This window comes from Mus caroli, chromosome 7, assembly GCF_900094665.2.
Source record: "Mus caroli chromosome 7, CAROLI_EIJ_v1.1, whole genome shotgun sequence".
NCBI classification, from domain to species: Eukaryota; Metazoa; Chordata; class Mammalia; order Rodentia; family Muridae; genus Mus; species Mus caroli.
Genome location: NC_034576.1, coordinates 132,112,379 through 132,128,147, shown reverse-complemented (window position 1 = coordinate 132,128,147; position 15,769 = coordinate 132,112,379).

Here is a 15,769-nt window from a genome sequence, read left to right as displayed (position 1 = left end):
GGAGAAGAGGGGAGAAGAGGGGAGAAGAGGGGAGAAGAGAGGAGAAGAGAAGAGAAGAGAAAGGAACAGAACCATAACCTGGAATTGTGAGCCAAGTTGCTTTTTTAAAGGATATTTTTATCATAGCAACAGGAAATAACACTAAAACTAAGACAAGAATTGAGGTTCAAATGGCCAGGTCAGCATCCTGAACTTGTGACAGGTGTCTTTTTGCTCGCCTTCCATATGACACGATGTTCTTAAACTGGCTGAGCTGAGGGGTTATGGCATCTTCTAGTTGGAAGGCACAAGTTCAGGGTAAGATTCTTATAAGAATGGCTGAGGTCACGGTGGGTCTTGGAGGCTACCTTCTTCCATATTGTTCTGGCTTTACTTTCCCTTATTTGACCTTGTTGTTCCTGGGCATACTCCCCTCCCAACCATGTACTTCTCTGACCCAAATAGCAGGAAGCCTGATGTGGTACAACCAGGCAATCCTCCAGCACTAAGTATTGACGATTCCTGTGGATTTAAGGCCCTTGTGCATCTTCTTCAGGAAAAATAAAGTTCCAGACGGGTGCAGTCTTTTATGGGAGTCTAAGTCCTTTGTCTACTACCTGGGTATCACCCCAGTCCTCTGTATACTGGGCATCCACTTCAGCATCTAAAAGTGGGCAATCACTCCATTTCATTTTATTCTTAGTTCAATGTCTGTTTTAAAGAAGGAATAACAGAAGCCAACTCTGCATCCACACAGGAGACTCTTCTTTCCCAAGGACCTTTGAGGCACAGCCTGTAAGGCAGGAAGCTTACAAAGACGGCAGGTTTCTTTACAAGGCCACGTGGACAGGCTAATGTCTGTAGAACTGTGCACTAACCTTCTGGGTAACAAAGGTTGCTACTGAGGTGTTGTTCTCATTTCACCTGTAAGTCCTCAAGGTTGGATGGTTCTTGAGTGACACCAAGATTGGAGAGGAAAAAAAAAAAAAAAAGATAGGAGAGGGCTTTCCTAAATGCTTGAAGCTCTGACTGCCCAGTCTCAGTGTGGTGGATTTTGATTTATTTATTTATTTTGTGAAGGTTGTGGTGGGATTGTGAGTGGTGGTGGGTTCTATCCCTTGCTAGGAACACCTTGGTTCTCCTTCTCTTAACCTGGTAATCTTTATCCTGTACCAAGATAGATCTCATCTTATTTCCATTAAATTTTCTGTTTGAGGATGGTTTCTACCACCCAGTCCTACCAGGCACTAGGAATTGATCTCAGGTCCTCTGCAAGAGCCACAAGTGCTCTTGACCACTGAGCCATCTCTTCAACTCTGGCCTGTTCTGATTTTGAACAGGAAGGAAAAAAAAGGACCAATCAACAAGCTCTGCTTCCCTGCCATGTGGTAAAGAAGTCAGACCAAGGGGTGCACTTGGCATTTAAATTGCCTCCAAGATGAGAGCAATGGAAGAAAAGGTAGGATTTAGAATGCTATAGGAAAATGTTTGAAGCCACTCCTGAACCTAAGTTGGTTGTACAGGAGAAAGGTACAGGATGGTAGATCAAGGATGGAAACCAGGACAGGGAGGCATGGGGATAGCCCATTGGGAGGAAGAAAGGTTGTGTTCTAAAAGCATGTCCCAATTGGTGGTTGCATTATAACTATTAGAGATATTTCCTGCCCAGCTAACAGATAACTCCTTGAGAGAGGAGAATGACGTCTGTGGAAAGGAGAGGTCAAGGATTCAAGAGGGCAGGATTGGGAACACTGCCAACCTTCAGCTCAAAGCTTCTCCCGAGGGAACAGCAGGCTGAGGAGGTAGGGAGAGTGCCAATGGAGGAGAGGCCACAGTGACTGTTTGTCACAAAGATAGGCAGCAGTGATGGGTAGAATGGCTTGTTTATCTGAATGTGGAGAAGTGGCACCTGGGAGACCAGGGGTATGGAGTCCCTGAGCAGGCCTTACTGGAGTGCAGGTGTGGACAGATGTTATTTGTAGCAAGGTCACAGAGGCTAACAGTCTCACTGGAATTTGATGAATGATCCAGCTATGGGCGCAAAGTAGAGATGAAGCAGGTACTCATGGACACCCCCTCTCACCTGCTCAGAGGCGTTGAAGCTGAAGGGTCAAGGTCAAGTTCAAGTGTAAATGTCCTTCAGAGTTCCCCTGAATGTAGTGATGCGGCCACATGAGGAGCTTAAGGGAATCACCTGCTCGATGGCGCTTTTTTGAGAGGAATTGAAATGTAGCTGAATCTTTCTGACAACATCTGCCTTTGACACTGTAAATGCCCTGTGTTGTTACATACTCTGCTTGTCACTCTAAGGTCAAAGAGCACTGATCATCTATGTTTGTCTCATAGACATGAACCATCTGAAAACATAACACGGTAACTTGCAAGCTACTGCAAGTGAGACAAGTTGTTCTATCTGATGAACTTTAAGTGTATCTGTGCCCTGGAGAAGCACTCTTTCCAGAGCATCAGTGGTACCTCCAGAGGCATGTTAGACATTGAAGGTATGTCTTCTGTACTAGAGCCTCACTGTTGTGGGACCTGAAGAAGTAACTTAACCTCCCTTATCCCAACATGTGAAAATTAAAGTGAAAGAGTTATATAGATTGCCAAGTCGACTTTTTAACTCACAATGAGTGATCAATTCATGTGTTATTCCTGTCTGGGCTTTCTTTCCAGGGACCATTCAATTCTTAGTCACAGAAAGCAAAATCACACACCATTTAAATGAGTACAGTTTTATTTATTTTTTACTTCCTCAAATGTCAAATGTTGTATAGAACTATTGAGAAGGCCAAGAAAGCAGGCTATAGGTTGGCTGATTGGGAAGTCTCAAACCTAAAGCACAGAATTGAAACCACTGATTCCTGCAATCTAAAAGCCACCATGGTCACCACCAACTCCAGAGCACAACCCTATCTGCTGTGATAAACACTAGCCAAATGGATGGTCCCATCCCTGTCATCCAGGAAGCCAAGATACTTCAGAGACTCCAATGACTTCAAGGCCAGGCTTCTCAGCAGGGAGACTCAACACAAGCATTCCTTTTACTCGCTTAATCATCACACTTGGCTCTGATCGGATACAATGAACACATATCTGATGACTTACTTGCAGAGGTGTTTGGGAAATGTAGTTTCTAACTCTTCAGGCCTTGGAGCTAAAGTAGGTGTAAAAGAAGGGAAGAGGAATGGATGTTGAGTATTGATGAGCGTTGTTTTTAACAAAATCTCACTCATTCGATTTTACCAATGATGATGGGGTGAAGGCCTACTAGCTTAGAGAGGCAGAGAAAGCATCCAGCTGACCTTCCTCCTCAGCTGAGGAAAAACAAGCTCTCCTTAAAAAACCCTTCAAATGGATTGCCCATCCCTTCTGCTTCCTGGGTGTGTCTCTATTCGTCCTCCTGACTTCCTCTTACTCTCTATGATTTTTTCCCCCTATGTTCACTCCCTGTCAACGGTTTGCTTGTCCTATCTCTTGACCTATGGTTGATTTCATTTAATCCTGGTTACTGTGTTGAAACAGAAAGCTCTTGGATTAAAGATGTGTGTTAGGGCTGAGGCACACCACAACTAGAAACAAGTTTTTCAGTAAATAACACAATCTTGGGGTTCACAGTGTGATCAAATATCCTGCAACAGATGGGAACTGCATAGCAATGCAACATGTTAGATTATCTCATAAGCAAGGCAATTGGCAGGGTGTAGGCCAGTCCTTCTTTAGCAGACTGCTGATGCCTCCCTGAGAAGAGGGCATGGAATGGGCCCAAACTCTATGATCTTCCTCAGTATCCACCAGCTGTGGGCATGGATGGTGTGCCCCACACATCTTCTGGGATATATTGTCCTCTGTGCTTCCTGTCCTGGGCAGAGTTAGCATTAGTGCAAGGTGCTCTGAACCAAGACTCTGGCTTCCCTTTGCTATTGACTAGGTGTGACCTCAATCTTGCTCCTCATTTGCCAACCAGGGATGATCCCCTTGTCATATTTAGCAGCCTCTAAACTTATGAGAAACACACTCACACAGGATTGCTCCATCCAGAGCAGCATCGGAGAATAACATATTTCTTTTCAATATAAACATTGTCAAAACCACACTATTTGGGTCTGCATGGTTTCTGCTAAAGCAGGGGCTGTTAAGCCTCTGTCCTTGCAAACGCGGCCATAAATAGACAATAAATCTCGATGGGTACATAGGGTGGCTGTATTTAGACTCAAACCTATGCATCCTCACAAGATCAAGTTCAACTTGATGACTCGGTCCTCTAACCTTGGCAAAGATTTATAAATGGAAATGTGGAAAAATTTAAGAAGAAGAAAAAGAAGGAAAAAAAAAAACCCTGGAAAGTAAAAAGCACAATTTTGAATTTTAAAATGGAAGCTGAATTTCACTGTTGGAACCTAGGCCAAAACTGGGCCCTTGATCTTTGACTCTGTAGAGGTCAAAATGTGAATTCCTGGGTTATGTCATCTTGACGTTTCGAGTGACTAGAGCCGTTTGCTCAAATGTGCAGGAGAAGGCCAGCTTGCAGATTTTATTCAGTCTGGGTGACATTTCTAAGCACGAGCAGCCCATTTAAGAAAGTTTAACCAGGGTACTCACACATTAATATTGACCAGGCCATGTGTCACATGGCAGCTAGCTGCACATAGTACATTATCTACACCTTAATAGGCCTCTCTCAGCGAGACAGGGTGTGGTCCTCTCTGCAGCAGAGCAAAGCTCCTCCGTTGGGTGGTGCAGCTTGGTAGTCGCTCATCATCATCTTAGATGGGTAAAGCTATTTCAGTTCACCCAGCCTGGCTTCCCCATTGCGGAGCAGCATCTGGGGATGAAGTCAGCCTAAGAAACCCTGGGTGGAGGAAGAGGAGTTGATGGTTAATCCTGCTTGACACCCCCAACCCCCTCCTGCCCAGAGCTGATGGTATATCTAGCTTTCCTCTTCCTGAGCACTGGGCGGGTTCTGCATGTCTGCCTACTCCTGCAATCCCCAACCACTCCTGCAATCCCCACCACCCTCATGGCTTTGCTTGAGCAATCTATATTGCTCTTCCTTATTCTCTCTCTCTCTCTCTTTTTCTTTTTTTCTTTCTTCGAGACAGGGTTTCTCTGTATAGCCCTGGCTGTCCTGGAACTCACTCTGTAGACCAGGCTGGCCTTGAACTCAGAAATCCACCTACCTCTGCCTCCCAAGTGCTAGGATTAAAGGCGTGCGCCACCACCGCCTGGCTGCGCTTCCTTATTCTTATGCTTGGTAGAATTTTGAGAAGTTTCTCAGTGGTCCATTGTCATAGATATTTTGTTCCCATAGCCCTGAGAATAATGTCTCTGTCACCTTTGTGACCTTAGCTCCATTGATTTGTCACTTAATTGTGTCCCTTACTGTCCTCCCTCCACCATCTTCCCCTCTTTCTCTCTCTGTCTCTCTGTCTCTGTCTCTCCTGGAGATGGATGGGCATTGACTGGACTGGTGTGAGTGGCTTTCTACTCAGGGCATCAAGGCTACCCAGAGAAGTCAGTGGAGAGTGGAACAAAGCAGGCACCCAAAGCCCTCCAATCAAGGAGCTGTTGTCAGCAGGAGGATGGAGAGAGAATGTGAACAAGTGGAGCATACAGTTGAGCACAGACCTTAGATCTTCCCAGGACCACTGCTGTACCAACCAGATGATCAGCTGGGCTTATAGTTCTGTGTGTGTGTGTGTGTGAGGGTGGTGGTGGTGTCTGTCTGTCTATCTGTCTCTGTATGTTGATAAGCAATAAGACGTATGAGACATAGTCCTTAGTGATAGTTTCTTGTCCATTGGTATATAACCAGCAAATCCATGCAATCCTCAGGCAAAATATTAATTGTTGCATTGTCCTGGACAGAGAGCACACTTGACAATGAAGATGCTTAATTCACCATCTGCTCCCTCAGCTTAATGGCGTGGGACTCACTTCACATTCCTGGAAGCGAAGATGTCTTAGTCTTCTCAGACAGTGAGAACAAGATCCCCCAAGATGAGTGGCCTGAGCACAGCTACTCTGTCCTTTCCTCCGAGCATGTGCATTCTCTGAATGTTCTTATGGGAGCACTTACTCTCTGTATCAGAGCTCTCTCCCACTCAACCTTAACTATTTCTTGAAGACCTGCTGTTTGTTATCTGTGTGTTTGTTCTTTCCCGAATTTCACATCTTTTTTTATTATGTGTGTGTTTGCCAGGGACCATGGCATGTATGTGGAAGTCAGAGACAGCTTATGGGAGTCAATTCTCTCCTTCCCTCATATGGGTTCCAGAGATTGAACTGAGGCCATGAAGCCTTGACTACAGATAACTTTACCACTGAGGCATCTTGCAAGGGCTTAGTACACGTGTAACATAAGTCTGAAGGAACCTGCTGGCACCTTCGACTATGTGACGCTGCAGCAAGGAGGGGCTGCTCCCACAGCAGAAAGCCCACCTCTGTCAGACAGCGGACCCATCTGATCTTGGATTTTATTGTGTTCAGAACTGTAAGCAACATGTTTCAGTTCTGATAGCAACCGAGCCTAAGGTATGTTGTTATGTCATCCCAGATGGACTGTGGCAGTGGCCTATCTGTGGATACAGTCACACTGGCTGCTATGGTGTCAAAGGATGAATTTGAGGAGGAACACAGGTTAGTCTATAGCAGAAGAGATGAAGACTAAAGTATTCTTTGATAACAATTGAAATATAAAACAGAAACAGAAAATTTCACAGAACACAGGGATTTCTAGGAAGCAAACACAAGGCTTTTCTAGGCTTCAGCCCCACCCAGGTCACTCAGAGCTCCTGGCATCTGTTCTCAGGTGTTCTCCTTTCTTCCCTAGGAGCAACCTCTAGGGTCCACATAGTTTCTGATATCCACTGGGCTCTAACTTGTAGTGGCCCCAGGTCTGACCTCTAAGGACAGGAGACCTTTCAGGCCCTGGACCAAAGGTGTTAAAAACTAAATACTGAGCTACTCAGGCCTTTCGAGGCATAGTGTGGTGACAGTTGGACAGTGGAGTACAGTTCTTCTAGCGATCAGAAATGTAAGTTTTGTTCTTTTGTAACAACTGAGGATGAGCGACCAAGTTCCTATACCTGCTTACTCCCTCATGATTGCTTCCATGGTTTTAAGTTGTCCTGTGGGTCAGGGAATTTTTGCTTTCATTTCAAAGCTCAGTGTGGAGCCATGACAGATTTTTTTTTTCTTTTTTCTGGTTGTGCAAAATTGAGCTGGGTGGGTACATCATGGTGCTAAGCTGTTCCTTGGGGCTGCCAAATTGAATCTTGGCTTATGTGCTTATGCCCGTAAAAGGTTGCTTCAGGTCTCTCTCTCTCTCTCTCTCTCTCTCTCTCTCTCTCTCTCTCTCACACACACACACACACACACACACACACACACACACAGCACTATCTGCCAGGCCCTATACCACAGAATAGGAACTCGATGTCCCCATTCAGATGACATTTGCCAAAGAAAACGGATTTGAAAATTCTTTGAATGGAAAAGCTCTCCGGGTCTGGATAGTGTTCAGAGACACAGGAATAACACGAACACGCGGTTTTACTGAAAAGCTGGTTACCAGGAAGTCCAGGCTCATTTGGCTGTGGCTTTCGCTGTATTAGAGGTTTCTAACCTCGCAGTTGGTGACGCAGTTGGAGCAACTTCTGATGGCTTACTGAGGAGTGAGCAACCTTCGCTGTCTCTTTTCATCCGCCCATCGGCTCAACCACAGTCAGACCCTGCTCCTCCCCAAGCATCTGCCGGCGTGCCGAAGCACACCCATGTGCATGTACACACACGTATCTGCTGCACACGAATCCTGCTGCCTTTATCATCTCCATCCTGACCGTGACCACTTCCGTTCATCCACTGAAAGTGAGACGGAAGATGGCCTGCTCCACGGTCGCTGACTGGAGTGGGCGGGGGACGCCGATCCCGTAGGTTTCTTCTGAACTCCAAGCACAGTGCAGTGGTGGTTCCGATGAGCTGAGGCACATGCTGTCTCCCACGGCTAGAACTTAAATGATTGATTCTTTCCACGCAGCATCTCTTACCAGAGGTGAGGCACAGGCAGAGCTGGAGCCGGTGATGGCACAGTTTAGGTGTGGGACAGTCCCAGGCTTCTAAATCTATCTCCTTTTCTCTATCTACCGTCTTGTCAGCAACCTAGGGCAACTTCCCTAGCTCTGCTCCTGGACTTCTAAGCATCTTTGGTCATCAGACATTTATTCTAAGGAGGCAGGTGTTCCTGTTTTCCTGGTCTGATAATCACTGAAAATCAGAGAGGAGCTTACAAGAGTTGGGGGAGCAGAATAAGGGAGAAGGCAGGACTCTGGGAGAGGGTAGCAGCAGTGGTTTGGGGTTCTGTTTCTTTTTAAAAATAAAAACACTGTGTGTGTGTGAGAGAGACTGTGTCTTTGAAAGCATGTGGACAAGCTGGGCGTGGTGGCACACGCCTTTAATCCCAGCACTCGGGAGGCAGAGGCAGGCAGATTTCTGAGTGAGTTCCTGGACAGCCAGGGCTATACAGAGAAACCCTGTCTCGAAAAAAAAACAAAAGACAAAACAAAACAACAACAACAAAAAAAAAATGAAAAGAAAAGAAAAGAAAAGAAAAGAAAAGAAAAGAAAGAAGAGTGTGGACAACTTTGTGAGAGTTAGATCTCTCCTACTACCGTGCGAGTTCTGGGGATTATTCTAGGGTTAGCTATGTGGAGGTCTAAACTCAGGTGCTAACTACAACCGTGCAAAGGGAAATCTCTGCTTCCAGATAAGCACTGCTTATAAGTTATATGGTTTCCCAAGAGGCCAGAGATGTCTATGTTAGGTCGACGGTCCCCAAAGCACAGAGGTGCTAAGGACATTCAGTCAGCTCTGAACCTAGGTCAGCTCTGGCTTGCCACCTGCTGACCTCTGCTCTCTGCTCCGTTTTCTCTGTGGCAAGAGAGAAAGCTCGCAATTCACCCTGGCCCCGGCAGAGGCATAGACCTTGAGTTTAGGCACAACCTTGAGCCTGTCCAAGTGCCCTTGATTTTTACCAAGGAGAGCCACAAAGTCTAGGGACATATCAAGCACTGTGAGTTCTTGGCTGGATGCACGCCCTTGCATAAGCCTGAAGCTTCTTAAGGATCATAGAACAAGGCAGTTCTTGACTATAAATCCGTGAAAGACTGCAAACGAAAACAGAAGGAAACCCGATCTAACCTGGCACCCTCTTCTAGGCTTCCTCCGGGCAGGGGAGGTTGCTGTGGGCTGGAAAATGTGATTTCAAGGTAGCCCAGAGAAGGCAGCAATAAAGACTAGCTTGTTTGATGGCAGGTTTTTGTTGGGGAAGGTGGGGTGGGGCTTGAGAACTGCCTTAATGGATGAATGAGAGATAGTTCTAGAAAGTTTGATAATAGGAAGGAGGCCCAAGTTCTCACCAAGAGATGCCATGTGTCTTTACATTGTTGCAATTCAGGAAGTTTTGCAATAATTGCAATGAAGCAAACTCAAGGGGGTGTATGGGTGTGCATTGATCAGTGTTGATGAAGCCTCAGGAGGACCGTGGCAGTGAAGCGGTGCATGCTGGTTAACGCCGAGGAAGACTCAAGGGTGGGGAAGGGGCAGGAGCAACCCTGACTGTGGGTTCACTGACTTCTATGATGGAAATACTCCCACTAGGGCTGACTTCCAGCTACCTAAGTGATGTCATCGGATCCAGGAAGAGACCTGTAAAATGTGTGTTTCCCGGGTCTACCATGACCCTGTATGAACAATCCAACTGGCTGCTCCTTGCCTTTGATGTGAGGCAAGCTGGGGCAGCGCAGCCCCTGTTCTGGTTGCCTTTTGTCAGATAGGAGTTGACAGCCTGCATCAAGATGGCAGGTCAGGCCGTTTTAGGTAGATATGACTTGGGCTGGGGGTAGGAAAGTCACCTCTAGGTCACTGCCTCTTCAAGGATGTTATTTAAAATTCTCTTTTAACATGAATCCCCAGGAATCAAATGCAGTGGAGAAATTCCTGTAAACCCAGAGGATTCGGAACAGCGTGCGATGCTAACGGCAAAGCAGCACTGGGTGTTCAGGGGAAAGTAAGGGCCCATGGCTTGAACTCACTCTTTTTAATGATGTGTGAGCTGACCTTGGGTAACTGGATCAACAGGGGTCACGGGGTCATCCATCTTGTGTCTGGGGAAGATGACTGGAAAAGAGAGCCATGCTGCCTCCTCTGGTACTCTGTACATACTTCATATGTCTTTCATTTTAAGACTGGACCTGAGTTAAAATCTTAGCCCTGAAAGTGCAGCTTCATCTGTTAGTCTAGCTCGGTCCAGGAGGAACTCCCCTCCCTCATAAGGTACCTTTGCTTCGAGGGTAAGGTTGCAATACTTTGGTCCTTCAAGTGCTGAAGGGACAGTTTCTAGAAAACATGGAAAACTGAGGTCCCGTGGCCTCTCCAAGAGGTGGCCCTACTTCTGAGTGTTTTTGATTGAACAAGATTCTGTATCTACCATAAAAAGAAATGATCAAAACCCGAATACTCAAACATCTACTGCCTAAATTAAACAAAGCCCAAGAGGGTGAATTTGCTATTTAATAGCTTATCCCTATTAGCTTTCCTCTCCTCAGGACACCCATTGTTTCATAGGAATGTTGCAGCATGAGGAGCTAGACCCAAACTCAAGAGATAGTGGGGGCCATGGGTAGCTCTGGGTCAGAGCCTTCATGCTATGGCTGGCGTTAGAAAGCAGTGTGAGGAAGGTAGACTGGGAAAATGAGATGCAGGGAGCAATGGTCTGTGGGGATGGAGACTGAGCTGTCAGGAAGGGAAAGAGCAGATGGTGTGTGTGTGTATCTGTGTGTGTGCACCTCTCTGTGTGTGTGTACCTCTGTGTGTGTGTATACCTGGGTGTGGGTGTCAAAGGTCAACCTTAAGTGTTGTCCTTCAGGTATCATCTACCTTTGCTTTCATTTGAGACAAGTTTTCCCACAGGCCTGGCACTTACCAAGTAGGATGGCCCAGCTAGCCAGGGATCCCTGGAAAACTTCCTGTTCTGCTTCTCAGCATTGGAGTTATAAGCAGCATTGAGCTCAGGACTCACACTCACAAAGCAAACCTTGTACTGGCTGAGCCATCTCTGTAGCCCCTAGAAGGACCCTCGATGTCTGCACCTAAAGCTTGGCTGCTATACCGTCAACACGGAGGGAACTACTTTAACAAGTGTAGCAGAAGAACTGGGAACAGCAGCTGAGCATTGCCGAGCTCTGCGGAGGAGGAGGTCACAGAACTGTTTTCCAACAGCTTTCTAGTCAGTGGTCAGTGCTGAGGCAGAAGTCTGTCTGAATGGCTTTTGTCATGCTCTAGAAGGGAGAATGGGGGTGGAGCGTAGGCCCTGGTTGAGTCTCATTTGTGCTATTTTCATTGCATTTATTTATTTATGTATTTATTTAGGTGGTGGTGGTAGTGTGTGTGTGTGTATGTGTGTGTATGTGTGTGTATGTGCCTGTGTGTATGTGCTTGTGTGTGTATGTGCTTGTGCGTGTGTTTGTGTGTGTGTGTATGTGTTTAGGCATTACACATGCCATGCTGCATATGTGGTAGGATGAAAACTTGCAGGAATTGGTTCTTTTTCGCTTCCGTGTGGTTCCCAGGTATTGAACTCAGATCCTCAGTCTTGGCAGCAAATGCCTTTACCTGCTGATCCAACTCACCAGTCCAAGGTGAACATTATTATTTAACAAATTAACTTTTAGATTTGTTTATTTTATGAGCATTTTGCCTACACATTTGTGTATTGTGTGTGTCTGGTGCCTACATAGGTCAGGCAAAGGCTTTGATTGGGTCTCCTGGAATTGGAGTCACAGATGGTTGTGAACTTCCTGCCTGAGAACCACTGTGTGGGTGCTGGGACCCAAACCCAAGTCCTCTTCAAGAGCAACGACTGCTTTTACCTGATGAGCCATCTCTCTAGTCCCAAGGTGAGAATCTCTGTCTTCATGCTGCGAATGAGGACACTGTATACAGAGAAGAGCCACATAGCCAGGAGATGTGAGCTCTAAGATTCAAAAATGTGATCTGGGCCTACTCTGCTAAACCCAGCCCTCCGTTATTCCTTCCTCAGCACAAAAAGTTAGGATATAGTCAAGAGGAGCACAGGTCCTATCCATGGCACTTACAACTTAAAATAGATGCTGTCAAAGGTCTATATTTTTAGAATTCATTGCCAAAGGCAGGTAAAGCTATGTGTAGATCTAGCCCCAGTCTCTAACTTTGACTTATCTCCTCTAGCTCCAGGGCATCTGAAATAGTTTTCACAGGTGCCTTTCCCTCTGGCTCACTGTGATTTTACTTTAAGGGCAAAGACAAAGGCTACACATACAAGTTCTGTAAAACTGGGGTTCACCTGCCTAGTATTTTTCCTTTTTCTATGTCCTGGTTGAAAAAAAAAAAAAGGTAAGTCCATGGACCCATTTTGATAGACACCTCCCCACCGACAACCACTCTGCTGGATAAAAATCTCAACTTTAGCCAATCTAAGCCAGTTATAGATGCCCACCTCCCCTGTCTGTCTGGGAGGTGATTTATGAGGGAGCCTATTACAAAGCCTGTAACAATGTAGAATGGGGGACACCTTTGGGCTGGCTTTTCCTTTCTGACAATGGGTAGAGCATAGGATGAAGAAAAGGCCCTCCACCTACACTGCTTTCCTTTCTGTTTGGATGGGACATTGCCATGCCAACTTGGTAGCTGGTGCTGTAGCAGTCTTCTGTGACCACGAGGGGAGATTGATGGCTTGATAGACAGATAGAAGGACTGCAGTCTAGGGTGGCGACTTGGAAGTGCAGAGTTAGTGAATCAAACCTGGATGACTAACTGCTAGCTCAGCTGGGAGGCTAATGATTTAACCTGTTTTCAGTTAGATACTCCAATGCTTATGGCTCAATGTATTCTTATGTAAATCATCATTAATTTGTGAAAAACAAATCAAGGGACGAGTGACTAAGTCTCTCACTAATAAGTGCTGTGTTAATAACTACAGCAAGGTATCATTTATAGCATGAAGGGATTTCTTATCTTAATAAGGAGCAGTTTGGTTGCAAGTGACTGAAAAGGAAACCCAGGAAGTGGTAGTGGTGTGATCGGTGGGAAATTAAAATTTCAGTTATAACTGAATCCAGGCCTTGGATGACGTCATGAAGCCTTGGTCCCTCGGCATCACCCTGTCCTGCTCTTTGAACTGACCCTGGGTACAGGCTCCATGCAGGAAGCCACAAGCTGCCAGAACCTTCAAGCCTGTAGCCTCTATTGTGAGCTCCTCAAAGCCCCAGTGAGTCCCACGATTTCTGTGGCGTGGCTTGCCTGGCCCCACTGCACAGGGGGAGCCACCTCACCTGCAGTTCTGCAAGCTTGGGAATGCTGCTTCTCTGGAAGAAAATGGCAGGTTAACTCTGGAGTTGTAAAGCTTGGAGTTGTTTTCCTCTAGATGTTTTTTTTTGTTTGTTTGGTTTGGTTTGGTTTTTAAATCCAAGTTTTCTGGAATGATTGGATGAATGGATGAAATAAAGATTAATTGCTCCCCACCCCCAATTATTTTATCTTAACACCACTTCTTTTCTCTTCTTGAATATTACACCCCTCCCTAACAACCATCATCCTCTTTGTACTATGTCAATTGTTTTTGGGTATGTGTGTCACACACACACACACACACACACACACACACACACACACTCGAGACAGAGAAAGAGAGAGAGAGAGAGAGAGAGAGAGAGAGAGAGGAGAGTGAGTTCAGGGGAACAGTGTGAAGGAAGGGAGGAGTCACACTGGAGGGAGGAGTCACACTGGAGGGAGGAGTCACACTTGGAGGGAGGAGGCTTTGGGAGCACCACCTGCTGGAGGAGCACCTGTCTACAACAACAGAGACTCTGGGTCACCCTGGGCAAAGGATAAACATGAAGGTCTTTGCTCCTAAGTTTGAAGAAGCAAATTGAACCAGCAGGAAAGACAGAGTCCTGAGGAGAAGCATGTAAACACAGAACAGAGGGGTAGTCACGGAGTAACAGGATGTCCATCTCAAACCTTCCCATGCATGGAGAAAGAGGCGTTGGGGGAAATTTCTGGAGCAATGGGTGCCCTAGACAGTTCTCAGAAGATTAACATGCTCTCTGAGCAAAGGATGAAGCAGAGACACGTGTGAACATGTGAGCATCAGCTAAGTATGTATGTATAGTACATACTTGTATGTACTTGCTTGTAGTATATAGTGCATGTATAAGTAAGTATGTATACGCGTGAGTGTGTGTGGATCCATCACCATGAGCACACACATTCACAAATGCTTAGGCAAAGTGTTTAGGCTACTATGAGCGTAGGAGTACAAACCTAAGGTTAGGAAGGACATGGTGCCTGTTGCATTTTGTCAATATCCTGCCATCACTAGAAGACCATAAAGAGTGATGCAGGAGAAGCTTGCTATTCGGACCCTGGTGGCCTTGTTTCAATGACTGTCACCCTGTCAATTGATGGGGAGCTGTGTACACTACGTTGGCCATGAGGCTGACTCCCAGAGTTGCTGACTAACCCTTGCCCATCCACATAGTCTGTAGCTGGATCGCCATCAAATCCAGACAGCTCTCACAAGGAGGCTTGCAAATTTAGTAAATAAAAATATAGACACAGGATCAGGGTGTAGCTCAGTCACCAAACAAACAAACCAACACCAACACCACCCCCCAAAAACCCCCAGGGTTTGGGTTTGATATCCAGCATCTCATAAACTGGGTATGTGGTACCTGTCTATAAGTGCAGCATTTTGGAGGCAGATCTAAAGTTCAAGGTTGCCCTCAGCTATATTTGAATTAGAGACCAGCTTGGGCTTCGTGTACTCCTGACTTAAAAATAACAAACCAAAGTTGTTAAATTTGAATTTCAGACAAATAACAAATGACTTCTTTTTCCAGTACAAATGTTCCAAGAATCATTTGAAATTTATATATATAAAGTATTTGCTATGGAGTTCAAGATAAGCGGATACCTTGTGTTCCTACTTGCTAGATCTGGCCAACTGCTAATTTTTCCAGACTCTTCTGTTCATAAAGTCTACTTATTCCACCTGTCCTCCATCCAGAGGGAAGGCTTCGCGTGAGAAGAGGTAGAGTCGGCGTACAGTGAGGGTGGAGTAGGGAAGGAACTATAAAACATGCAGACTTGCAATGTCCTTTGTGAATCCCAGCACTCAAAAGGCAGAGGCAGGCAGATCTATGAGCTCGGGGCCAGCCTGGGTTACCAAGCTTAGTCAGTGAGTTCTGAGACAGCCAAAGCTACACAGAGAAACCCTGTCTTGAACCTGTGGCTGGCCATTCGAGGGAGTGAGTTACTGCTGACTGCTAAGCAGGAGATTCTCCAGCCTCCCCCATTCATTGCGGGGCAAGGAAGCATATTCTTTGACAACCAGGAGTATTTGATTTTATATTTTTATCCATTATATTTTGGGAACTTTCAAATCTTTAGAGACTATATTGGGTCAAATAGGGGTTTCTCTTACAGGTTTCAGCACTTTCTGTTGACTAGGAGAAAAAGGGGACTCTCAATATGGAAGACTGCGCTTCTAGTGCTTAGCCACGTTAAGACACCCTTCACAGAAAGTGTGGGTAAAAGCAAGAAGGAAGGGGTGTGTGTGTGTGTGTGTGTGTGTAGCTGTGTATGTGTGTGTAGCTGTGTGTGTGTATGTAGCTGTGTATGTGTGTGAGTATATGTGTGTTTGTGTGTATACCTGTGTAAATGTGTGTGTACTTGTGTGTGTATACGTGTGTAC